Here is a 27441-nt window from a genome sequence, read left to right on the forward strand (position 1 = left end):
TCTGGATTTCCTATTCCTACCACACCTACAGCAAATACCTAGTCATTATTTCCTCCATGAATGAACAGCACCCACCAAAGTTATTAGAGGTACTGATCATGATATTTATTGTATGTTACATAACTGGTGACAGCATCATATCTTCTGTCACCATTTTCCTTAAGCAAATGCAGGCTTCTGAAACATTATGTTTATTCATAAAGCAAGACAAATGGATGATACTGCTTCATTTTATTGTAAGGCTTATGTTATCCCCCAAGTTAGAGGACATATCTACTTCTGTATAAAGACAGTTGATTGTGTTTTTTTAAATCCTGCCCCAGGCTCAAGTTTCCTTGATGCTGTAATCACAAGCTTCCTGCTTTCTCCTGGATTCAATAATATTTCTTATTCTCCTTCTCACCTTAAATGATTGTACAAGATCCCTTGAGAATGTTCACAGTAGCTTCCATGTTTTTTTTTTTATTGTTGTCATTAGAGTTTTGTATGTGAGTATTCAAAATATCTGACCTGCAAGTTTGATACAGGTTCTATAAGTTGATTTGAAAACACAATAAATAAAACATCCCCAAAGACGATGTGATATTAGACCATTAATATAAAAGTATTTGTAAAAGTAAATCTTTTGATTACTGCCTTTAAGGCAGTCATTAGAGAACTGACCATTCTGACTCACCATTGCTCCAGCAGAAGGTACTTTCTCATCTCTACCAAATGTAGATTTTTTTTCTTCCTTTCTCCACTTATTCTTTTCAGGATCATTGGCATCTATCTAGAAGATGATTCACCCTTTACTTTTCTTTGTTAACTTGACCACTTTTAGATTTTATGGCTTCGTTTTACTACCATTTCTTGTAGTAAATTTACAAAATCTCAACCCAGGCCTGAAAAAATGGGTCTTCTCTCAGTTTTCAGGTGTTTCCGCAAAAAAAAAAAAAAAAAAAAAAAAAAAAAAAAAAAAAAAAAAAAAAGAATGTTCATTGCCAGATTCATAGTATTCATTTAGCAGGGGCTAAATACTAAATACCTCAGTTTTTTCAGCTGTGTTTTGTACTGAGTAAAGATGGATGTGCTAGACAAATGAATGGAAGGTTGATTCATTTTAACCTGTTTTCCAATTAATTTTCAGAGCATAGATGTCATCAAACAGAAAAAATAAAAAAACAAAAAATAAAATAAAAAAAAATGAAGGCAAGAATAACCCTTATCAGATTTGTGAGTATTGTGTCTTTCAAAGATTCAGAAAACCACAGATCAAATGCTTAATCAAAATCACAGTTAGGTGCACTTAAAAACACACAGAGAGTAGTATTAATTACTTTTATCTTTCTTTGTATACCTGTCTATCTATGTGTTGGCATGTGCTTATGTGTGTACTTGCCTACAAAGGCCTAGAGAGGGAGTGTGATCCCCTGTAGTTAAGGTTACAGGTATAACTGTGAGCTACCAGAACTGGGTACTGGAACTGAATTTAATTTTCTTAGAATAACAGCAACTTGTCTTAACAAGTGATTGATCCCTCCAGCCTCACGTTTCCTTCGAGACAGATAGATGGATAGATAGATAGACTGATAGGTTGATTGATAGACAGGGTGCAATGTATAATTTCCTATACATGAATTTCTCTGTATATATTTAAATAAACTATTTTTGTTTAAATATTTAAAAGTGATTTATAATATTAGAATAAGATAAGATGCTGTAATTGGTGCATTAGAAGTAATAATTATCCTAATGGAGCTTTTTTGAAACTGATATTGAGATTGAGAGATACATGAGAATAAATCAAGAGGACATGGGTTACCTCCACAGAGAATTAGCTCTTGCAAAGGTTCTGAGAGAAGGAGCAGAAGGCCTTGAGGGTGGAAGGGAGAGGTGAAAGCAAGTTGCTAAGTGCAGCGAGGCCATAGACTGCAAAGGTCTGAGGCCAGTGAGAGTCTGCAGGTCAGGGATGAGCATCTCCACAGCTGTTTTAATACAGGAGGATACATCCTGAAGGATTTTAAGCTGTAAACAGAATATTCTGCCTTCAAGAAATAGAATATATTTAATGTGATGTGTTTTGGACCAGAGTATACCTATTAAAGTAAATGAGAGAAAAAATCAAAAGAGCAATGAATGGAAGAAAGAAAGGATGGAGAGAATGAAAGAGAGAAAGAAGTAAGAACAGATAGGCTAGAAAATTCTATCATAGTTTTGTTGCTTTTTCTTTGTTCTGTCTCCATTCTTTCTCTCTTGTAAGATTGAACCTAGTGTGATTCTGCCCTCAGTATATTTTGACACTGAAATGCCTCACCTGATTCATAAAAAAGCCTTTCATTTTAATACTCAGCACTGAAATATAACTTCATCAGCCCTGGAGCTGAAAGAAAATAGAAAAAGAAATCCAGGGTAAAGGTTAGGAAGACAGTCAGATCAATATTGTGACTGTACAAAGTTTCATTCTAGGTAAGAGATAATTCTAGGTAACAAAACTTATAGAACAGTGCTGTGTCTATATGTTTTAATGTATACAGCTGGCACAGAAGTTCCTCAAGGAAGGTATCATTAGCACTGTTTACAATGTGAATGACCAGATATCATAGAAATAGATGCTACTTGTATCATGTCTTTCAGCTAGTAAGATTCATAACCATTACCTACACTAGCTCAGAATCTAGTATATATTAAGTATTGATAAAGTATAAAATTGTGTAGAGTTATTTCACAATGGGTGAGCATGCACATGAGAAGTATGGTTGGATAGTCTCTTAGTTGGGGTTCCTATTGTTGTGAAAAGATACCATGACTATAGCAACTCTTAATACAAGAGAACATTTAATTGGGGTTGGTTTACAGTTCAAAGGTTTAGTCCATTATCATCATGGCAGTGGGCAGGCAAACAATATGCAGAAAAGGGGACTGAGAGTTCTACATTACCATGGAGGCAAACAAAAGAGAATAAAACATACTTTCTCCAGCAAGGGCAAACCTATTCAAACAAGACCACACCTATTAATAGTGCCACTCCCTAGGAGCCAACAAGGGGGCATTGTCCTTCAAAGCAGTACAGGGAGCTTGGGAGCGACCCAAAGTTTTCTTCTTGGTTTTGGGAGTGGGTAATAAAAATCATCACTGGGTTCACACTACATTTATAGGTCTGATTAGTGATGCATTACAATGTCTCAAGAACCTTCATGTTTGAATTATAAATGACTTTAACCTAACTTTTGGAGGGAAGGAGCTTTAATGGTAAAGGGAATATGGCTTGGTGGTTAAGATTACTAACTACTTTTGTAGAGGAAAAAGATCAACATCCAGAATACAATTGATGGTCCATAACTTCTGTATCTCCAGTCCCAGGGGATACAGTACAGTTTTCTTGGATCCTATTGGTTTATGCATACATTTGGAGCACAAAAGCTCTGTAGTCACACATATGTAGACATAAAAATAAAACTAATTAAATATGTAATTATTAAAAACATAACTTTCATACACCAAAATGTGTTCTAGGAAACATTATGCTCTTTAGAGATAACGTTGGATAGACAGAAAAGATTGCAGGAAAAATACAGAGCCATTTAACTTTTAATGATGACTGAGTATTTCTTACTTATCGACTTGTCTTTAATATCTAAAATATACATATATGCATTGTCCAGTCAATTTTCAAGAATGAATTTTGATTGAACAATTGTATTAAATATTCCCTTAATATTAAAATGGCACACTTCTCTCAAGTGTATATTTTTAAACAAATAAACCTTTAACCATGTCCTAATCAATTTGTGGCCCATAATGCTTCTAGTTCCATCTAGAAACTACTGGCTCAAACACATTTGGGTGTTCTTTCAGATTTCAACTTTATCCATCTGATCCTTGTTCCTCAAAAAGATAAGGCAGAGATTAGACATTAATTAAGTAATGGCTTCTTGCTGGTCAGTTTACAAAGTCAATTGTTATTTTTTATTTTAATTTAATTTTAGATTTATTTGATTTTGAGTTATATTATTTGTGTGAATATGGAAGTCCAGATACCCCAGGAGGTAAAAGGTATCAGATCTGACTGCAGATGGAGTTATAGGCAATAGTGAGTCATTCAACATTGATACTGGGAACAGAATTCTGGTTTTCTCTAAGAGCAGAACTCACTCTTAACCATTGAGCCAGCATTCCAGTATATTTATTCATTTTAATTGAAGCTTGCAGAAGCACACACATTATCGAATACTTACATGATTAAACAAAAGTGGTAAGTGGTATCTGGTAGCACAGAGCTGTCATTTGTGTTTATGGAGAATGTCCGAGTTATGGTGGTTAGGACTCTTAGAGAAACTGCCTTAGTTCATCTTAGGAGTTCTCCCCATTCCACATAGATTTAGCTGAGGACTGAGATGTGTAGCATATATCATGCTTGAGCTAAAATGAAAAATCAAAGTATTAACTTCTGCCTTCTGTGACTTCTGCTCCTGTTAGGGATTTATTGGTGATTAAACCTTATCTACTATCTAAATAATAGTACAATTGGGCAGAGAAAGGGTCATTAAGTAGTCTTGATTAGTAATGAAAATGATGTAAGAATTTTGATTGAAAATATAACTTTGAGTCTTAGTTTCTGTGTCTCAAAATATGTCTCTGAATTTGAACTTCATTCTGAGTAGTGAGGAGAAATAAGGATGAAGAGATTCTTCATTGACTCCTAGGATTGATGTATCTATCTATCTATCTATCTATCTATCTATCTATCTATCTATCTATCTATCTATCTACCTACCTACTTGAGAGAGACTCCCTGTCTGCTATGGAATGGCTATGTACACTATGAACTGGCCTGCATGACATTGATCCTCCATCCTGCTGCTTGAGTGCTTCAACGAATTAGAAAGGGCAATGGGCAGATTCATTTGGAATAACAAAAAACCTAGGATAGCAAAAACTCTTCTCAAGGATAAAAGAACTTCTGGTGGAATCACCATGCCCGACCTAAAGCTGTACTACAGAGCAATTGTGATAAAAACTGCATGGTACTGGTATAGCGACAGACAAGTAGACCAATGGAACAGAACTGAAGACCCAGAGATGAACCCACACACCTATGGTCACTTGATCTTTGACAAGGGAGCTAAAACCATCCAGTGGAAAAAAGACAGCATTTTCAACAAATGGTGCTGGCACAACTGGCTGTTATCATGTAGAAGATTGCGAATTGATCCAGTACTATCTCCTTGTACTAAGGTCAAATCTAAGTGGATTAAGGAACTCTACATAAGACCAGAGACACTGAAACTTATACAGGAGAAAGTAGGGAAAAGCCTCAAAGATATGGGTACAGGGGGGAAAATTCCTGAATATAACAGCAATGGCTTGTGCTGTAAGATCGAGAATCGATAAATGGGACGTCATAAAATTGCAAAGCTTCTGCAAAGCAAAAGAAACCGTCAATAAGACAAAAAGACCACCAACAGATTGGGAAAGGATCTTTACCTATCCCAAATCGGACAGCGGACTAATATCCAATATATATAAAGAACTCAAGAAGGTAGACTCCATAAAATCAAATAACCCCATTAAAAAATGTGGCTCAGAACTGAACAAAGATTTCTCACCCGAGGAATACCGAATGGCAGAGAAGCACCTGAAAAAATGTTTAACATCCTTAATCATCAGGGAAATGCAAATAAAAAAAAACCCTGAGATTCCACCTCACACCAGTCAGAATGGCTAAGATAAAAAATTCAGGTGACAGCAGATGCTGGCGAGGATGTGGAGAAAGAGGAACGCTCCTCCATTGTTGGTGGGATTGAAAGCTTGTACAACCACTCTGGAAATCAGTCTGGTGGTTCCTCAGAAAATTTGACATAGTACTACTGGAAGATCCAGCAGTACCTCTTCTGGGCATATATCCAGACGATGCCCCAACCGGTAAGAAGGACACATGCTCCACTATGTTCATAGCAGCCTTATTTATAATAGCCAGAAGCTGGAAAGAACCCAGATGCCCCTCAACAGAGGAATGGATACAGAAAATGTGGTACATTCACACAATGGAGTACTACTCAGCTATTAAAAAGAAAGAATTTATGAAATTCCTAGCCAAATGGATGGACCTGGATGGCATCATCCTGAGTGAGGTAACCCAATCACAAAGGAACTCTCACAACATATTCTCACTGATAAGTGGATATTAGCCCAGAAACTTAGGATATCCAAGATATAAGATACAATTTGCTAAACACATTAAACTCAAGAGAACGAAGACCAAAGTATGGACACTTTGCCCCTTCTTAGAATAGGAAACAAAAGACCCATGGAAGGAGTTACAGAGACAAAATTTGGAAGTGTGACGAAAGGATGGACCATCTAGTGATTGCCATATCCAGAGATCCGTCCCATGATCAGCTTCCAAACGCTGACACCATTGCATACACTAGTAAGATTTTGCTGAAAGGACCCAGATATAGCTGTCTCTTGTGAGACTATGCCAGGGCCTAGCAAACACAGAAGTGGATGCTCACAGTCAGCTATTGAATGGACCACAGGGCCCCCAATGGAGGAACTAGAGAAAGCACCCAAGGGACTAAAGGGAACTGCAACCCTATAGGTGGAACAACAATATGAACTAAGCAGTCCCCCGGAGCTCTTGTATCTAGCTGCATATGTATCAAAAGATGCCCTAGTCGGCCATCACTGCAAAGAAAGGCCCATTGGACTTGCAAACTTTATATGCCCCAGTACAGGGGAAGGCCAGGGCTAAAAAGGGGGAGTGGGCGGGTAGGGGAGTGGGGGTGGGTGGGTATGGGGGACTTTTGGTATAGCATTGGAAATGTAAATGAGCTAAATACCTAATAAAAATGGAAAAAAAAACACAAGTATAAGTTACAAGACTATGTTAATGTTTCCTTCAACTCAGTATTTATTGATCATCTATTATATGTAAGGTGTAAGAACAACTCTGGTTTCCTAGGATAAATCACAAAGGAATCACCACATTTACTGTCTCTAGTAGAGAATCTGCTTGTGTACACACTTTCCCCACACACAGACATGCACATATCAAATCTTTTAAATATTTCTCCATCTACAATCTCCTTTCCCAAAATATCATCGATTTTATGGACAGCCAATGTGCCCACTTTCTGATTCTCTTGATTGCTAGTCTATTCAGCAGTTAATTATAAAACTGAAAATTTTTCTTGAATACATGAAATATTTACCATATCAATAAATAAAATCTAAATCCCTGACCCTTAGTTGAAATGCTTCCAGATATTCAGATTCTGTAAACTTTATCAGCTTGATTTCTGGCCAATTGCAAAATCTAAATTTGAAGCTTACACAATAGCCTCTGTACGATTTCTAAAAATACATTTTTTAAAAGATCTTTCCACCTAGAAATAGTTGAATCCTTTTTCTTCTTGCACTGAAATCTCTCTCTGTTCCACTGTCTAATTTATACTCATTTGCTTACCTTGTGATAAACATCATAAACTCAGGGATTATTTCTTTGACTAATCAAATAAGGTCCACTATCAGTCATATTATTTTTTCTTACTGAACTGGCCTATTTCTTTTACAAAGGCTGTCTCGATTTAACTCCATTTTCTTGTTTGTTTCTCTGCGTTACTAGTTTATAACTTTCTAAGCTGAAAATTTTTTTCTATTCCTCAGTGTTTATTTAGAGGTAATATATAATAAATATTTATTAAATTGATTTGTAACACATTGATTGATTGTATATTAACGATACCTGATTACCAAAGAAAAAAGCTAGAAGCTCAATTTAGTATGTATTTATTATTTTTTCATTTCTATTTTTAACATTTATAAAAATAAAAGATCAAAATGCATAAGATTTCATTCATTCCTTCAGTGTATTTAGAATAATGACTGAGATGACATTCAAGCTAGAGTAATCTTAATGAAAGGAGATACATTTGGTGAACTCTGGGTTTAGTGAGAGATTCTGGCTCTATAACTAAGACAGAGAGTGATATTGAAAGACACTTGATATCAACATTTTGTCTCCACAGTCACATGAGCAGATGCGTATGCATATCTTCATATATATATATTTGTTACACACACATGCATCTAAAAAGCATAATCTTACTGACTGATATAGGGAGTTTTTAAAAGCCATGCTAGCACATAAAAAGACACATTTAATAGAAATGCAATTGAGTTCATTATTTATCAAATACCTGTCTACCTTAAATAAATGCTAAAATCATTATTGAGATAGTTTACGTGATTTTTTATCAAATGTTGAAGTTCATTGTGTGAAGTCCACTGCAGTTTGCATGGCAAAATTATATTGCATCTGTAATACTTATTTAAATTTAATAAAATTTTTAGGTGAAGAGTAGCTTTCATGCTAGACATGGAAGCGCACATCTATAATCTGAGCACTGAGGAGGCAGAGGGGCAGATCCATAGCTACAGGCCAATCAGAGTTACAAAGACATAACCTACCTGAAAAGCTAAAGCTATTTTTATACTTCCTTTGTATGGATACACTTCTAAGTTTCCAATAACTTCATCAAATACTAGAATTAAAGTTTAAATGTCTATAATCAAAACTAAATTGGATTACATTCATTTTCTCAATCTCACTATTTAATTTTCAGTAAAAGTATTCAGTAGCCATGGGAGATTCACTGCTGCCATGTCCAGCAACGAAATCGAAATCAGAAATGTGTGAATGAGTCCATGTACACTTTGTTTTCTGAATTTACAAAGGGTCAAATTTTTGATAAAACTATTTGTCTTTCAAGCATTCCCAATAATGAGTCCAATTTTCGTCTGTGATCATACGCCCAATGGAAGCAACTGTGATGATGAGAGAGTGTACAAAGAGTTACACTCATTATAAACTCAGAATGGTTTCCTAGAAAAGACAATTGCATATCGATTGATTCAAATCAGTTGCCCAAGATTTGTAATGCCAGATGAACAGCTGAGGTTTCCACTTCCTGGATTTCTGCTGTTGTCTGCTTAACCACCACAGAGTGTCACTGTGGGCTGAAAAGCCTTCAAAATCAACAACCAGGCCTGGATAGAAAACAAAGATGAGCGATGATCAATTGAACTCCCCAGGGTTTCTGGCTCTTCTCCTCATTTCTGACACTAGTACTCTTCAAAATCCATAACAGGTACATGAGCAAAATTAAATCAGAGCACAAAACCACTAAGACTACCTACTAGATAAATATCACCATTTTTGAAGAATCTGAAATCACATATATTAGTAAATGCAGAGTTGATTAATGTCAAGGGAATAAGATGAACTCTTAGAGTAGGATGCAGCCAGCATGAAGAATAAGATCTTGTCTTGATGTTTTTCTCCTGCTGAATGGTTGATTTTACATCTGCTTCTTTTGATTTTATCGTGAAAGACATAATATTAGAATTTTGTTAGTATGTTTTTATTCCTTCCTTAATAATAATAATTTCCAAATATATTTGAGACAGCTCAATGTGGAACATCAAATTCATGAATGTATGCTGTTCACATGGATGGAAATGATATGTCTAACATAAGGTAACTTATGAGTGAACATTGACTACATTTCTATGCCTTTTATTTTAGTGTGTGTGTCTGGGTGTGTGCAATACAGATTTTCCCTGAACTCACAGAAATTCTACTGTCTTAGTCTCCCACATTTTGGAATTATATGTATGTCTATTTCCTAATACTACTGAAGAACACTGGCCAAGGCTGTTAACATCAAGGACCACCAGCCCAAGATAGAACTATCCAAAGTGATATGTTCCCTTTGATAACAGTCCTCAATCTAGAAAATCCTGGATAGGCTTACCCATGGTCCAGTTTGGTGGAGGCATATATTCAACTGATGTTTTCACTTCCCAAATGATTCTAGCTTGTGTCAAGTTGACATAAACTAGGCAGAAACACATATGGAGATTTACCCCAATTCGATATTCCAACATAGCAAAAACTTCATGAGTTTTTATAGTAACAGAATAAAGGAAGTCATAAATTAGTAGTTGCTTTTCAAATAAATTAGTGAAAACTTTAAGTTGGAGTGGTAAAGCCAAGCTGAGAATTCTTGGATACAGGTCCCTGATACTATCTGATGGCATTCATCAGCTTTTTAAAAAAAATGGATATTTTATTTATTTACATTTCAAATATCATTTCCCTTCCCAGTTTCCCCTCTGCAAATATTCTATCCCATCTTCCTCCTCTTGCTTCTATGAGGTAGCTCCCTCACCCACCCACCTACTCCTGCCCCATTGCCCTAGCATTGCCTTATGCTGGGGCATTGAGCCTTCACAGGACCAAGGGCCTCCACTCTCATTAATGCCAGATAACATCATCTTCTGCTACATATGCAACTGGAGTCGTGGGTCCCTCCATATGTACTATTTTGTTGGTGGTTTAGTGCTTAGGAGCTCTGGTGATCTGGTTGGTTGATATTGTTGTTCTTCGTATGGTTTGCAAGTACCTTCAGCTCCTTCAGTCCTTCCCTAACTCCTCCATAGGGGTCCCTGTATTCAGTCTGATGGTTGTCAGCAAGCATCCATCTGTATTGGTCAGGCTCTGGAAGAACCTCTCAGGAGACAGCTATATCAGGCTCCTGTCAACAAGAACTTCTTGGCATCATCAATAGTTTCTAGATTTGGTGGCTGCATATGGGATGGATCCCCAGGTAGGGCAGTCTCTGAATAGCCTTTCCTTCTGTCTCTGCTTCACTGTTTTTCCTTTAAACAGGGGCAATTCTGGGTTAAAATTTTCGGGATGGATGGATGGCTGTATCCCTCAACATGTGGCCATGTCTAACCTCTGAATATGGCCTCTACAGGTTTTCTTTCTCCTTTGTTGTGTAGTTCAGCTAATGTCATCTATCTTCAGTCCTGGGAACCTCTTGCTTTCCCTGCATTGGGGACTTTCTGGTGGTTACCCCCAGTTCCCCATCCCCACTGCTACATACCTCTGTTTAATTTCCTAACCATCATTTTTTTTTATTTGTGAAAACAAGGGGTTTCTTAAATGAATAAATTTAAAAATTTTTATGTTAGTCACAGAATGTCATGTCAGACAGCTGTTTACAAAAATTAGATGTTTACAGAACAAAAGATAGCCCAATATAAGTAGTACTTAGCCTCTGGATGTACAACATTCTAACTTCTCCATGGTCATTGAATTTCTAGTCAATCAGCATGTGTATTGGCTAGTTTTGTGTCAACTTGACACAGGTTGGAGTTATCCCAGAGAAAGGAGCTTCAGTTGGGGAAATGCCTCCATGAAATCCAGCTGTAAAGCATTTTTTCTATTAGTGATCAAGTGGGGAGGTCCCCTTGTGGGTGGTGCCATCTCTGGGCTGGTAGTATTGGGTTCTATAAGAGAGCAAGCTGAGCAATCCAGGGGAGACAAGCCAGTAAGGAACATCCCTCCATGGCCTCTGCATCAGCTCCCGCTTTCTGACCTGCTTGAGTTCCAGTCCTGGCTTCCTTGGTGATGAACAGTATGGAAGTGTAAGCTGAAAAAACCTTTTCCTCCCCAAATTGCTTCTTGGTCATGTTTTGCCCAGGAATATAAACCCTGACTAAGGCAGCATGTTTAGTGGAAGTCACAGCATCTTTGAGAAAACTTATATAAACACATATGAAAAGCTACATTTTCCCAAGAACATCAATCTGTCTGAGTCTATCTATCCAGTCTCCTCATATACTTGCTAGTGTTCAGAAATTTTTACATGGTATCTGGTTTGATAATTAAATATTTTCCAAATAAAGACAAACTGAGCTTACTGTATTCATATTTGTAGATATGTGACAGAATAATGTGATATTATATATACTAAAATGTTTACTCTAGTCAAATCAATTTCAAGTTAACTCACCTAGTTGACTTGTAATATGTGTAGGAAAAGCAGCTAAAAATCTCTCACAGCAGATTTCTGGATACATTATTTTGAACTATGGCCCATATGCTATGTATATATTAGGCCTACATAGTTCAATGTGACCCTTGAAGAATTGGCCATATTTTCCTGTTTTCTCATTTAAAAAAAATCTGCCCTTTAATTTTTTGTAGAAATCTTAATACAATTACATTATTCTCCCTTTTCTTTCCTCTCCCTAACCCCTATCTTGTGCTCTGATTGCTTTTTTTCAAATTTATATATTTTCCTTTAATTGTTGAGATACACACACACATTCTTAAATATATAAACACAATCAACTCATTACATACAATTATACATTGTTACGTGCATCCATGTTGTTTCAAAAATAAACACTTGTTATTGAAATCCAGATTAGAGGGCTCCTCTCTGAACAAGACTATTTTTCTTGTTTTCAGCATTCCTTAGCTGTCTGTGGTTCTTAGGTGGTCAGTGAGCTTCCCAACTTCCATGTCACTATGTGTACTGCTGTCATCTATATTTTTGTCCTTTTAAAGTAATCATAATTATGAAATTTTTTCTCTCATTGCATGGAGATCTCACATCAAACACTCCTTTCCTCTGGATCTTTAAATCTTTATGCCCCCTCTTCCACAAATGTCTCTGAACCTTAGAAACCAAGGTTATTTTGTAAATGTACCAGTTTTGACTGTACACAACATAGTCTCTTGTTTTCATCTGTTTGTGTTTCTTATACTGGACCATGATTACAAAGACAAGTTTGTTTGATGAGTTGTACAAATGACTTATCAGTAGGTAACAATAAATATTTTGAATATAGTTGGTGATTATGCTACTCTAATATCTGGTGTTTATAAGTTCTTCTTCATGGTCTATGACTTCTAAAGCCCTAGGTAATTGGGTAAATTTCTAGTACCAAGCATGATTTCTCTCTTATTAGCAAACCTTAAGTCCAATTAAAATCTGTGATTACCTCAAGGTATATATGCCACTATTGAGCCCTTAGATTTATTTTTCTATGTGTATTGTTACTGTGGTTCCTAGGTAGCATGACTATGGGTTGCTCCCCTGACTTTGAAACTTTCTTGGTCTTTCTAGTCCTTATTTGGTGGTGGGGATGGTGCTGTTTGTTTTGTTGGTTTTCAGTATCTAGTGATTAAAATAAAGCTAGAACCGAGATAATGAATTTTAGATGTCATGTAGACCAGACTTGATGCCCCAAGGAACAGATGTGCTGGTGGGAGTGGGTTGAGAGTGGGTCAGCAGGTGGGGTTCACACTCTCAGAGGCAGGGGATGGGGGAAGGGATGAAGAACTCAAGGAGTGAGGACCATGAAGGAGACAATTTTGGAATGTAAATAAATAACATAATCTAATAAAAAATAAATTTTAATGATGTGTTTTATTTTTTGGGATATGTATACCCTTGTATGAGCTTGTTTATATATGCATGTGTATAAAGGTATCTAGATAGACCAGAGTAGTGTGGTAGATCTTCTGGAGCTGGAGAGCATTGACCTGCCTTCTGTTGGGATGATAAAACATTGTCTTGGTTTGAGTTTTTTTGATGTGATGAGACAGGATGACCACTGCAACTCTTAGGAAAGAAAAGACTTATTTAGAGGTGGCTTACAGTTCCGATGTTTAATAGTGTCACACCTTGGTGATCAAGGATTCAAACACATGAGTCTATGAAGGGCACTTTTATTCAAATCACCATGAACACCATGAGCAACTTGGGGAGGAAAGAATTTATTTCTACAAGAGCTTACAATCCACCATGAAGGGATGTCTGCAAAGGATCTCAAGACATGAACCTAGAAGTGAGAAATGGAGCAGGGTTTACAGAGGAATGCTGCTTACTGGCTTACTTAGTTAAGGGCAGTTAAAATCCTTCTAATGTGGTTGGTGGAATGAAGTTCTGGTTCTCTGGAGGAGAACCACATGCCCTTAACTACTGCTGTGCCATCACTCTGGCCACCAAATGATAAATGATTTCAAGAGGAAAACTTCATCATAAATAATGAAAAAATAAATCTTGTATTTTCTACATTTCACAGACTCTAAACTTTGAGTTCTGATGAATATCCAGTCTTCTAATGGGATGTCTTTGGGGCCATTAAATCACATAGTACAACAATGATCAATCCTTCTTTCTTTACCAGCTATATTCTTTTACTCCAAGAACTGGAAACTACCTTTTTACTTCGTTTTAAAGTAAAATAATGAAAAGATTCTCTGCTCTATATGTGAATTGAATCATGGTGACATGTAACTTCTTGGATGCTTTCATTTATGAAATGATAGGGGTTTCTTACAAGTGGGTACCTGGTATTCTGTGTGGAGAAAAATTGTATCCCAGCTAGCTCTGCCCCATTGCTCATCTCTGATCTTAGCTTCATTTTGCCGGTTAGGAAAAAAAAAAAAAAAAAAAAAAAGGAAGAAAGAAAGAAAAGGACTCTGGATGTGCTTTATGTCCTGAACAAAAGAGACAGCACTGTTATCCTTCAAAAAAAAAAAAAAAAAAAAAACTCCTAAATCCCCAAGGAAGGATATATTTGCTGTCCTTTCTCACCTATGTGCTATTCCTCATGTGTTCAAGGCATTTTCCTAAGGAGAAACTCAGCTTGCCTGAAGATGCTTTGTCCAGTTTCTCTATAATTAACAGGCACCACAGAATTTCTTCAGGTTTGGCAATAGGTATCTCATAAACATAACATATTGAAACTTAAAGTGGACTAAAATCTTTCATAAGGAGAATTTAGTTATTATTAAAAAAACATTGTATATAACCTAAGCTGGTATTTTTGCAAACTATTTCAATTTCTATAATGTCTACTTTAGAATAAGCATATTGATTTTTGATCAATGAGGATAAAATAAGACCAACTCATCTATTAATTTTATTAAAAATAACATGGAATGGAGGCAAAAGATTTACATTGAATGAAAGAGTAATGAATGCTCAAGTATAAATAGGGCATCTACATCATACTCCCATTTCCTAAGGGTCATGGATCATTGTGGATGTGAGAATGAAAAAGTCCTATGAGACAGTAGCTTTGGATGCCTACAAGAAAAGTGTTCCGGAGAGCAAGTTAGTTAGATACTCACATGGACTGATAGAGTTTATGACACCTGCACAAGGTCAAGCCAGGCAAAAATCTGGAATGGAATTAAAAGGTAGGCACAAAATACCACACCTCAATAAAACTCTCTTGGTAAGGAATAGCTGCCAAGAGTGGCAGAGACAGTTTTCGTAAAGGTGTGGCTCATAACATGTTCTACTTGTTCCAGCAAAAGACCAAATATCCAGGAGCACGTAGGCAATACAAACTTACAATTCATTGATTAAAACAATGATAAAATTGGCACAGGGTTGCATGGATAGGTAATGGGAAAGGATCTCAGTGGCATTGGGAGACAAAATGGATATGATTGAAACCTACTACATGAAATACTTTGCTAAGAAAACGAGGGGAAAAATAATGGGTAGAAAGCAAACCTTTTTGGATGTTTAAAGAAGAGGGAGGATGCTACAGCTATATAAAGATATAAAGGCCATGATTTTTGTCATCCGTGTCACACAGCATCCTGTGTTTATGTACACTGCCATGTCTATTATATCAAACATTAGCTAAGTTTTCAAATATATGTTCTTAGCCTCTCAAAAAATTGTCTTTATACCTTAATTTTTAAAAGACAGAATATTGTTTATTTTACCCTGAAGATTTAGCATTCGACTATCTTCCTTCTAGCACACTTATCCAGATACCAATGTATGTTCACAGTCTATAATGATGGCAAGAATTTCCTCTATATTCCCAAGTAAGTCAGAAACCTCTGCAGCTCTATCAACAATAGTGAGGCATCAGTTCCTGGTCATAATGTCAAAGGTCTTTTCTTCATCACCTCAGATTTTCTCTATAAAGGTCAAACTTATTTCCTCTTAATAAACACCATTCCTGAATAAAAACTACATAAAATCTAGTTGGTTCAATTCTTTTCTGATTTCAAACTGTACAAAAATATTCTTTTAAATCCCAGCTAGCAGTGAAATATAGTATACATCAAACACATCTTTAGAAATATTTATTCACTAAATGAGAGTCCACAGCACCTATGAACCCATGTGTCTGCTAAGCTTCAGTGATATTTGGAAGGGTAAACAAAACCTGAATGTTTCTGGGAGACAGGCTTCAATAATTTACCCTGACCCAATATTCAATAGAAATATAAAGAGCAAGGAAAGTGCCAGTGAATAAAGAGAAAAACTGGATGTGAATATAAATTATACATAGTGATTACATAGATTATTTGGTTAAATCTAGCTAAATGATCTGAATTATAAGAGCCAGTAATCCCTGCATTAAAAGATTTCCCCTAGAAATAACAAATACGATTTTACAACACATTGTTTTAGTAATAAATTTATATTTCAATAAGATGCTATTGTCTTATCAGATGTTACTATTTAAGTTGCACATACTTTTAATATTATCTCTAGTAAATTTGGATATATTGTATTGAAAATAATAAATGATTTTAATTGATTACAAAGGCCTTTCAAAACTGTGCATTAAGTTGTTCAATATGCATGTCAATTCTTTGGTTTTCATTGCTTTTTGGCAGTATTAGATTACCATGCAGAAAGTCTGCTGACTGCTTTTCATAAAGGTAATTTGATGGCTAAGAATGTCTATTTCCCATTTATTTTGAACGTGCAAAATAAGTATAAAGGGCCCATCACATCTCAAAACAGTAACTACTATCAAAAACATAAACAACAGATGATGGTAAAGATATCTGGAAATAAGACCCCTTATTTATTGCTAATGGGGCTGTAAATTAGTGAAACTAATGTGAGAACTGGCATGGGATAATCCCTGACAAGTAAGTATAAATTTTTATATGACTGATGCAGTTATGTCATGTGCATTTATATATGCAGAGGAATCTCTCAGAATACAACGAAGACTCCTGGCTATCTCTATTCATTGTCTTATTATCCAACAATCAAGATACAGAATGATTGTAAAGTCCATCAGGAGATGAATGTGCAAGGAAAATCTGAGTGTATCCAAAATGGAATTTTATTCACTCATAAAGAGTAAGACCTTGTACCACCTGTGTGATTTATAATCTAGAGCAGAGGGAATATATGATAAAAATTTGATCATTTGTGATCATCCATTCACTTATTGCATTGGTGTTTTTGAGACAATTTTACTTTGTAGACCAGTCAATTTCAGAAAGCACTAGTTTTGAACTTGCAGTAATCCTCCTGTCTCAGACAGGTTCTGGAATTATGGACATGAAATACTTTGTTCATACCCAGCATATTTCATTGTATTACATAAATTTGCCAGCTAAGAGTATTGTTTTTATGATTACATTATCGACAGGAAAAATTGTTGTTTTAGTGATTTTAGTTAATTATTTCCTTAGCTTGATCCCATGTTGAGACTGATATCACTGGTTGGATAAAAATAGAAAAGAGGGATAGAAACATATCATGCTATAAAATTCTTATATCAGTTGACATGACACTACGAATACACTTTAGTAATAAGCAAACATGGTGTTCATATTCATGTAAGCAGGTATATTTTTCTAATTTACATTTTTATAATCAGTGTCAATATTATTTTTAATAATTTCCTTAAGTTTACTGATAATGTTATGTTAACTTAAGAATTTTAAACATATCAAGAATTTGAAAGCTTCAAATTGTTGCACACAATCAGAGAACAGTAATAGCTGTGCACAGTAAGTACCTTCTTCATGGTCACGCTAATCTTAGTTACATGTTGGTCTACGTACTCATCTAACAGGATTCCATGACTCAAATGTGATTTACAGCCACAAATTAAGTAATTGTCTGTGGAACTGCCAGGTCTTTGGGGATTGCTGATATGAAATTTGATTATTCTTGTAGAGCTTAATGTGGCCTGTGAATAGAAACCAGCTCAGAAATTCATAGCCTGTTTTATTGTCTCTGCAGACTGGCCATTTAAATCAGGAAAGAGAAAAAGAGGAAAACATATTATCTGTCTCAGCACTGTGGCAGGAAAATGAAAAGATTTAGAAAGTCATAAAAATTACTTGAGTAAAAGCAGAGTATGGAAACAATTTGATCTGGGTTATTTAGAAGAAATGGACCAGAATAACTTCTGTCCAGCAGCTCACAGAAATATACCCACCTGGCTTGGAACTTTATGCAACTGTGAAGAATCATATGTTCCTTCAGATCTGCTAACAAAGCAATTTTAAATTTATCAGCCACTCCCACTCCCACACCCACGACTCCCTCTTATAAGTTTGAATTATTATTATTATAGTGTGTAAAAAAATAAAATGACATACACATATATATGTATATATAATGTATATATAATGTGTCTATATATGTGTGTTTGTATATATATATATATATATATATATATATATATATATATATATATATATTATATATATTATATATAGGAGAGAAGTCAAAGAAGTGTGGAAGCTACTATTACAGAGATACATAAAGATACAGAGAAGCACAGGAGATACTTTCCAAAAATCTCAACTAGCAATGAAGGTGAATTTTCTATATTTTTACAAAATTTTCCTCTACCATGACTACCTGCCAAATTATGTAATGTAGTCAAACTTCGTTTTCCTTCAAACATGTTCTTCCTAAGAGGCAAAAACAAATACTTTCATCAAGACAGAACTTCTTTTACTTTCTTGTCATTTTTGCCCTATAATCCTTGATAATTTTATTAAATACTTGTTGAATTCCTTAAAAATTTATTTATTCATTTATTTGTTTATTTATTCATTCATTCATGCATTCGTCTACTTTTAGGTGACAGTTTGTTAATTACTAGCTAGACAGTTAATTACTCGTTTGAGATAGCATCTACTGATTTTGCCCAGGCTGCCTTCAATTTCAGGATCCTCGTGCCTCAGCCTCCTAAGAAACTAGGGAAATAGGAGTGTAATCATCACATCTGACTCTGGAGGACTCTGCATATTGCTGTGAGCAAGAATGATAATATAATTTTATTCTGCTAGACCACTATGGAAAACAGATAGTAAGCAAATAATAACAAATAAAGCAATAGTACACATTAAGCAAACAGAGAACTATATTGATTGAGCTTTGCTTCAAATGGGATGTAGAAAGGTGTTCCTGTGGGCAGGCAGCTGAATGAAGGAGATCTTTCTACAATTGTCATGCTAGCTGATATGTAGAATAATATAGAATGTCTGATTTTTATAGTATCACTTACTTATTTCCTCAACCATGAATAGTATAATATAATTTCCTCAGATAGAAGGTTGCTCCCTATTTCAACAATAAATACATACTGCCTTTTGAAGTCATCTTTTATATTCACCTACTACCATGAAATGAGGTCTTACCTAATATCTGAAATATTTCATAGATGAAAGACCAATGCTATTGAAATATAATAGCTCTCTATTGTTATATTGCTTCTACTAAGTAAGGCCTAATACTGATAACTGACTGTGGGTCACAAGCTTAATGTTCATAGTTTATAACATCCTTCAATTTGAGCTTTCATTGAAGACAGACATTGTAAACATACATAGTGTGTCTAAGTGTGAGTCTGGGAATCTAATGATGTTGAAGGAAGGTTAAAACCCTATCCTCTACCATCTGGAATAATTTAGATACAGATAGATAGATAGATAGATAGATAGATAGATAGATAGATAGATAGATAGATAGATAGATAGATAGATAAATAGATAGATAGGTTCATTCATACATACGTACATACATATATATATACATACATACATACATACATACATACATACATACATACATACATACATATGGGAGGCTAGTCTTTTATTTACTAAAGACAGGTTAATTTCTTATCCTTACCTTTTGCCAGCAATTTTTAAATATTTAAAGTTGTGATAATAATCACTTACGACCCACTCCTGTCCTAAATCATTGTGTCCTAAAAAAAAATCAATATATAAAAAACAAATAAAATCCACTCCTGAGATCTGGGTGATATTTATGAGACTCATCAATATTAAAGTTCCAGTAGGCTAAGCCCATCACTCACCAATGGTCTGGTGCTTATTTATAACACAAGAAAGCAGCAATGAACACAGTTTGTTCATACTCAGGAAAACAATTGAATGTTGTCACCATCAGCAGGCACTGAGGATCCTCCCACTCACACTGGTGAATCACTATGTCTATCTTCCCTGCCAGTGAAGTATTCATATAAACTGTCCTTTTATATTCTTCAATAGAAAAAAGAATTACATCTTCTGTGTTATTGAATCAACATTAGGTAGTAAAAACCCTCTTACTCATTAGAGTTCCAGAGACGGCCTTTCCTGCATGCCTTTTGTTTTATTACATTCTAAAGAGTTATATAGTTTATATTTTATTTCCACTTATGAATTGTTTTATATGAAAGAAGATTATGAGGCATATCTGATAATATTTTTTTATTTTTTCTATTTATCTCCTGGGTAAAAAATATATCTTGAGGGATATTGCTTTTGCCAAGAGGGAAAAAAAATCTAATTCTATCCAGTAAAAGAGAACAAGATTAAATTGGGATGTGTGTCAGTAAAGTTTAAGTTTTATTGACAAGGATGTTATATCATCGTGTAAGACTCTTGCTAACTGTCTCTTGAGATAGCCTAAAGATATATTAAATGCACCATGACATAGAGAGGCAGGCACTGCATTTCACTGTATGAAAAGGCTCATAGCAGTGCCTTCCTCTGCCCCTTCAGTATGTTTTGAACATCCAAGAAACTTTAGAAAGACTCAAGAAAGCATTAACATAATAGGTCAGTTATGGAACTTAAGACTTAACTGGACAAATCCTAGGCTGAGAAGAACAACTCATCCTGTTCTCTGAGGATGGCACATTCTTAAATTTATCCCTCAGCACCTTAAGAAAAATCTAAATTAACAGATTATCGACAAAGTGCTTCCCAGTTAAATAAAGTCAGATTTAGGAATTTGAAAGTGGATTATGACTTGGTCAAAGTCTCTTCTAAGGCAAGCTGACATAAACTGAAAGAAAGAACCACTTGGTTTGTTGATGTGTTTGTATGATTCACTCAGCTTAGTAGATCTTCAAAAGCTGTTTGTGCCGGGCGTGGTGGCACAAGCCTTTAATCCCAGCATTTGGGAGGCAGAGGCCGGTGAATTTATGAGTTCAAGGCCAGCCTGGTCTACAGAGTGAGTTCCAGGACAGCCAGGGCTATACAGAGAAACCCTGTCTCGAAAAATCAAAGCAAGCAAACAAACAAACAAACAAATAAAAAACAAAACAAAGAAAGAGCTATTCATATTATGGCTCCGGTTTGTGGAAATTGTAATAGATATTTATGGATACTATTGACGCTCCACTTCTTGATACTCCATATATTGACTAAGGACAAACTAATTAGAGGTGACATATAAATACAGATTTTATTCCTAGAGCATTTATCATACCTCTATCATGATTATCTCTCTGAGTTCGGGTCTTTTAAAAATCAAACTTATACCCTGTTATCACAATCCTTGGTGACTCTGACAGGCATTTTGTCCTTTGTTCTGTCCAGTTTCCATAAAGTCCAGAATGGGCTATTAATCCTTTAATATAATGAGGTTTTCAAAAATCTAATACTCTCCAGCCCATGCAGATCCTGTACTAACTATACTTGAACAAGTGAGGGCCCTTGTTCTCCTCTGACCATGATCACATGTTTCTGCCCATGAGTCCTCACCTTCATTAAATTATAGGCTTTTGCATTACTGAACATATGACTTTGAATCAGCAGAGTGCTGCACATGTTAAATTATATGGCTATGCACCTACAGCTTAAGGGCCAGTTGACATTAAATTATGACATAGACTTACTATTCATCTTGCCTCATCTTCATTCTTAGTACTTGATCATATTCGCATTCAAATCCATATCAGTTCTGCCAGGTTCAGTGTATGTGTCTCTTGTGTTTTAGAAGTTAGTTCTGTCCACATCTGAAAACTACAAGATCTCTTAAACTCTATCAGTGATCTTGGACCCTTTTTTACCACTATCTAGAGAATCTTCCTTCTGTCTGTATTACATTTTCTCACAAAGATGAATTCAATTCCTCTCCTTCTAAGTGAATTTTTTGGGTGCATTTCATAAGGATCTGTCAGTGTAGTTTCCCCGGGATATCAGTGGTACATTTGTGTCATTGTATTTTCCTTTCATTCTTTGTTTTATTGTTTTGTGCCCCTTGACACTCTAAATTCTTAAAGGCAGGGTGAGCTGCTGCCTTTTGTGTCAAATTGACACATCCAAAAGGTAGGATCCTCAGCTGCTTAGGGAATCCCTCTACCTGATTAGCCCATGGGCAAGTGTCTTTGGCATTTTTTTTTTAATATTATGAGAGCCCAGCTCACTGTCTGTGGTATCACTCTGGACTAGTGGTACTTGGTTCTATAAGAAAGCAGGGTAACACAGTGAATGGAGCCTAGGGACTCTTATGGAAGAGGAGGAAGAATTGCAACCCCCAAGTGGATAGGAACTTTATAGAAAGACCAACAGGATCAATTAACATAGATCCTTGGGACTCTCAGAGACTGAACAACCAAAAACAATAAAATAAAATAAAACATACACAGGCTGGACCTGATGCCTCCTCTCTACCCAGCACAGAAAAGCAAATGTAGAGCTTGGTGGGTTCCGAACAACTGGAGCAGGGGCTATCCCAAAAGCTGCTGGACGTACATGGGAGATGTTCTTCTAACAGGGTTGCCTTATCTGGCCTCAGTGGGAGAGGAAGCACCTAGCCTCACAGAGTTGATGTGTCAGGGACAGGGAATACCCAGCAGGGCCCCTACGCATGCAAAAAAGAAGGATCAGTTATATGTTTCCTAATTTTAATTTGTGATTGAGTGAACGTATTTCACTTTAGCATTTTTTTCTGGTTTTTTTTTTATTTCTTAAATTTTATTTTAATTAGGTATTTTCTTCATTTACATTTCCAATGCTACCCCAAAAGTTCCCTATACCCTCCCCCCCACTCCCCTATCCCCCACTCCTACTTCTTGTCCCTGGCAACCCCTGTTTATTTGCCTAAAGTACTCCCTCTTGTAAATATGCACATCAATCATTTTTGTGATCATATCCCTAATTTTATTCATTTTGATCCCTCAATTTATAGACATACTTATTGTCCTATAGAAAGTGGTAAAACACTTTAATAGGGAATGCATTTAATTTATCTGTGTGTAGTATTTATTGTATCTGAATACATAATTTGCATACTTATAGCCATCCAATAGACATTGAATGAATGATTAATGTGTTTGCTAGTTTTACATCAACTTCACAGAAGCTAGCTACAGTCATTCAAAAGAAGGCAACATCAATTGAGAAACTATCTCCAGAAAAAGTCACTGTATTTGGACATGCAGTTCATTTTCTTAGTTAGTGATTGATTGGAAGAAATCAACCAGTTTTGGTAAATAAAACCAGTAAGCAGCATTTCTATATTTCTTCTGCATCATCTTTCAACTCCAAGCTCCTGTCCTCACTGCCTTTGATGATGAACTGTTACATGGAAGTGGGAGTAACATAATCCCTGTCCTCTTCAAGTTGCTTTTGGCCATTATGTTTCATCATAGTAATAGTAACTCTAATTTAGAAATCAGTAGCAGGGTAGTGAGATATTGCTAAAATAGACCTGACCACACTGTTGTTGAAAGGATTATTGAAGATTTTGAAATTTTGGAATGGAAATGCCACCGAGTATTCAAATTTTCATATGCTCTTCTATGGAAGCATAGAAGATAAGATTATTGAAATAACTGCAGACAATGTAGGCCTGGCTCATGAAGATCCAGAGGCAAGTTTGAGAGTCCTTTTAGGACTTTATCAGTACCAATGCCTGTTTTGGAATAAGAATCTGGGGTTCTGGTTAGCTGGTACTAAAGAAAATGTCTGTGATTATTAAGCTATCAGAACCATTAATGTGAAACCTTTCTTTTGCTGGGATATTTGATGTTGGTCACTGAAGCTGAAAAATTAGCAGTGTCATTGAAGTAAAATCTTCTGGGAAGTGTTTCTCCAGGCTCAACATGAAGAACCTATCTATATTCCAGATGTGACCAAACTGTAACTCATACCAGCAGCTGAACTTGGTCATTTTAAGAGTTTCCCAGGTCTTACTAGTTTCTATGGCATGAAAGGGTGATTGGAACACCTGGGCTTAGCACTGTGCGAGGCCATTGGTAAAGGTTCAGCCTTGATAACAGTTGAAGCCCCAGGAAGGAAGGGGTTTTGGGGAAATTTTAAGGCTTGGTACCAAAAAGAGAACTTAGGAGAGGCTATTGGTGAAATTGAAGCCCAGTTGCAGTGGAGATCCTACCATTTGTAGGTGTCAGTACAGTGGAAAGACTAGGACAGGAGCCATCTTAAAGTGGAGTCAGTTGTATGTGTTACAGAGGGTGGGGCTAGAAAATGATCCAAGCCTTTGGAGGATCCCAGGAGATGTTGGGTGATCTCAAACATTAGAAACTGAGTTATTTATACTCTTGAGTTTAGTTTTGTTCTGTTCAGAATGAGAGAGTGGCCTGGTTTGTTCCTCTTTAAGTAAGAAGATATTTATCTTATTTTGATTTAACAGGAAATTTTTATAGGAGAGACTTTGAAATTTTAAATATATTTTTGGACTTTTAAGAAAATCTGATTTTAAAAGTCTGAATTTTAACGTGTTTGAATTTGCAAAGAAAGACTGCAGGAATAAATTATTTATCCTTTAATTGCAATATTAATGTTAACATGTCATCTTTGGGACAAATAAGAATGTCAACATTCTGATTGAAAAGTGTGTTTGCTGCCAAGTTGACAAGGGCTCAGTCATGGTTGCTTGTTTTAAGTCATTGTGATATAACCTAGAGTCATGTGAATGGAGGGAATCTCAATTCAGAAAATGCCTCCATAAGAAAAGTCTGTGGGCTGAAGAGATAGTTCAGCGGGTAAGATCACTAGCTATTGTTCTAGAGGACTCAGCATCAATGCCCAGCATCCACATGGTAGTTCATACCTGTCTGTAACTCCAGTTTTAGGGCTTCAGACACCCTCACACAGACATACATATTCAGGCAAAAACCAATAAACATAAAATAAAAAGACTAAAAACGTAGCATAATTATAAAAAAGAAAAGTCTGTAAGTAGGCCTATAAACGAGTTGTTTGTTTTTAAACAGTAATTGATAGAAATTTTCAATCCTGAGACAGATGGTCCTGGTGTCTATAAGAAAGTAAGCTGAGTAAGCCATAAGGAAAAAGCCAGTAAGCAGCACTCCTCCATGGCCTCTGCATCGATTTCTGCCTGGCCCAGCATCTTGTCCTGCTTGAGATTTCATCCTCAACTGCTTTTGATGATGAGCTGTTAGATGGCCATTTGAGTGAATTCAACTTTTTTTTTCACCATGTTGCTTTTGGTCATCGTGTTTTATCATAGCATTAGTTCCCTAACAAATACAGTTAATTAGTTCCACACATGGTTTTAAATATATTCTTTGATGTATCCTGGCTATATGGGAGTATTAGAAAGCATTTACCTCAAGTACAGCTTGACAATGATGTTGTTGCCTATGTTTTCATGCTAAAATACCTTGCAACACTCACTTTAATGGCATGGTAGTGTTGTAATGCATAGATGGAGGGCCGATGTTTATACTGCAATAGAACATAGTGGTTTTTCCATAACCTGACTCTAATGAAAGTCCTCCAAATACTAGTGGGGATTTCCCTTCTAACACTATTCTCTGTCAGTGGATTTATCAAATTTCTATTAATTCACCAGCATAGTCTTGGCATCAACATAAACATGGCTGACACTAAGATGCTAGACAGTGTTCTTTATATAAAATTATTGTGTGTGATGAAAACTCTTTTGTCATAGAACAATTAATTTACTAATATGAGGTTACAAAGCAAGTACATGGAGAAACCCTGCACTGGGATTTTCTAGAAATTAAAACATAGAATTGGGAAGAAGTAGCAAAGACAACCCCTGAACGGACCAAATCCACATGCTGTGTTCAGCAACAACATCCCCTGCAGCCACCATGATCAAAAGAAAGGCTGAAGGGGATGCTAAAGGAGACAAAACCAAGGCTAAAGATGAGCCACAAAGAAGATCTGCAAGGTTGTCTGCTAAACCTGCTCCTCCAAAGCCAGAACCCAAACCTCAAAAGGCCCCTGCGAAGAAGGGAGAGAAGGTGCCCAAGGGGAAGAGGGGGAAAGCTGATGCCTATATGGATGCGAATAATCCTGCAGAAAATGGAGATGGCAAAACAGACCAGGCACAGAAAGCATAAGGTGCTGGAGATTCCAAGTGACCTGTCTGCATTTTTGATAACCGTGTACTTCTGGTGACTGTACAGTTTGAAATACTATTTTTTATCAAGTTTTATAAAAATGCAGAATTTCGTTTTACCTTTTTTCTTTTCTCTTTCTTTCTTTCTTTCTTTCTTTCTTTCTTCCTTCCTTCCTTTCTTTCTTTCTTTCTTTCTTTCTTTCTTTCTTTCTTTCTTTCTTTCTTTCTTCTTTCTTTCTTTATTTTTTTTCCTATATTGTTAGCACACAGAACACTTCATTACTGGGTTGGGGAAGGATCATGTGTCAGTAACAAAATCTCTCCCAAGCTGGATTGAGGACAGAAAACCTCTTTCCCTGATAATTTTGAAAGGTCCCTGTTATCTCCCAGGAGAGATATCCTGGTCTTGACCTAGGTGGCCACCAAGGCACAACCATGCCTTGTGGTCTGGGAAAACTATAAATTCATTTTTATATCCTCTTCCCTCTGCACTATCAACATAGACTTAATTTCCTTGAAAACCAGAGACCTGTTGGAACCTGGCCCCCAAAATTGGTATTCCAGTCTATTGGGCGATGTTGACTTTGCAGTGACTTCATTGAGTGTTCTCAGAAGAGTACTGGTTCCTTCAGATTGATAATTCTGCCATGCTCATTTCCTGAAAGTCAGGGTGGGCTTGTGAAAAGTTGCTAAACAACATCCTTAATGTGAGATGTCAACCCTCACTCTAAGCTACTTCCCCCTTTTCAAAGCATTGAATGAAGACTCCATTGGGTTTTATAGTGGCTTTCTGATTTTGGTAATCTATACAAGAAGGGAATTCAGAAGTTCTTATATATTGTTGATTGTCTTCCCATGTCCTGCCTGAAATACCATGATTGTTTATGAAAAGCATCTTTAATAAAGCTGGTTACAGTTAGGCTTGGAAATAATAAATGAAACATACAATTAAGTAAAAAGACCGAACGGCTTTGGTTGCGTTCCTCCACAGATAATTATTTTGTCCTACAAGAGACAAAAAATATATAACTAAAAATAATGTCACAATATAGATTTTGGTTTTAGTCATGTCTAGAAGAGAGATTTATTGGTAGATTTTTAATAGGCAGCATGAGATAATTTAAAGAAAACAATAAGAAATGACAAGAGTCAGATTAGTGAATATTTTTGATGTACAAAGAATGAAAGCTATAAAGGGGTA

At 36.0% G+C, this 27441-nt stretch overlaps 1 long non-coding RNA gene and 1 pseudogene across 2 annotated transcripts in view; both read left to right on the forward strand.

Annotated features, from left to right (window-relative positions):
- Positions 1-27441, forward strand: part of Gm32647 — a 1283931-nt gene that overhangs the window by 128725 nt on the left and 1127765 nt on the right. The gene's annotated exons all lie outside the window — the stretch shown is intronic.
- Positions 25890-26336, forward strand: Gm5899 (annotated as a pseudogene).

This window comes from Mus musculus, chromosome 7 (assembly GCF_000001635.26).
Source record: "Mus musculus strain C57BL/6J chromosome 7, GRCm38.p6 C57BL/6J".
Taxonomy (NCBI): domain Eukaryota; kingdom Metazoa; phylum Chordata; class Mammalia; order Rodentia; family Muridae; genus Mus; species Mus musculus.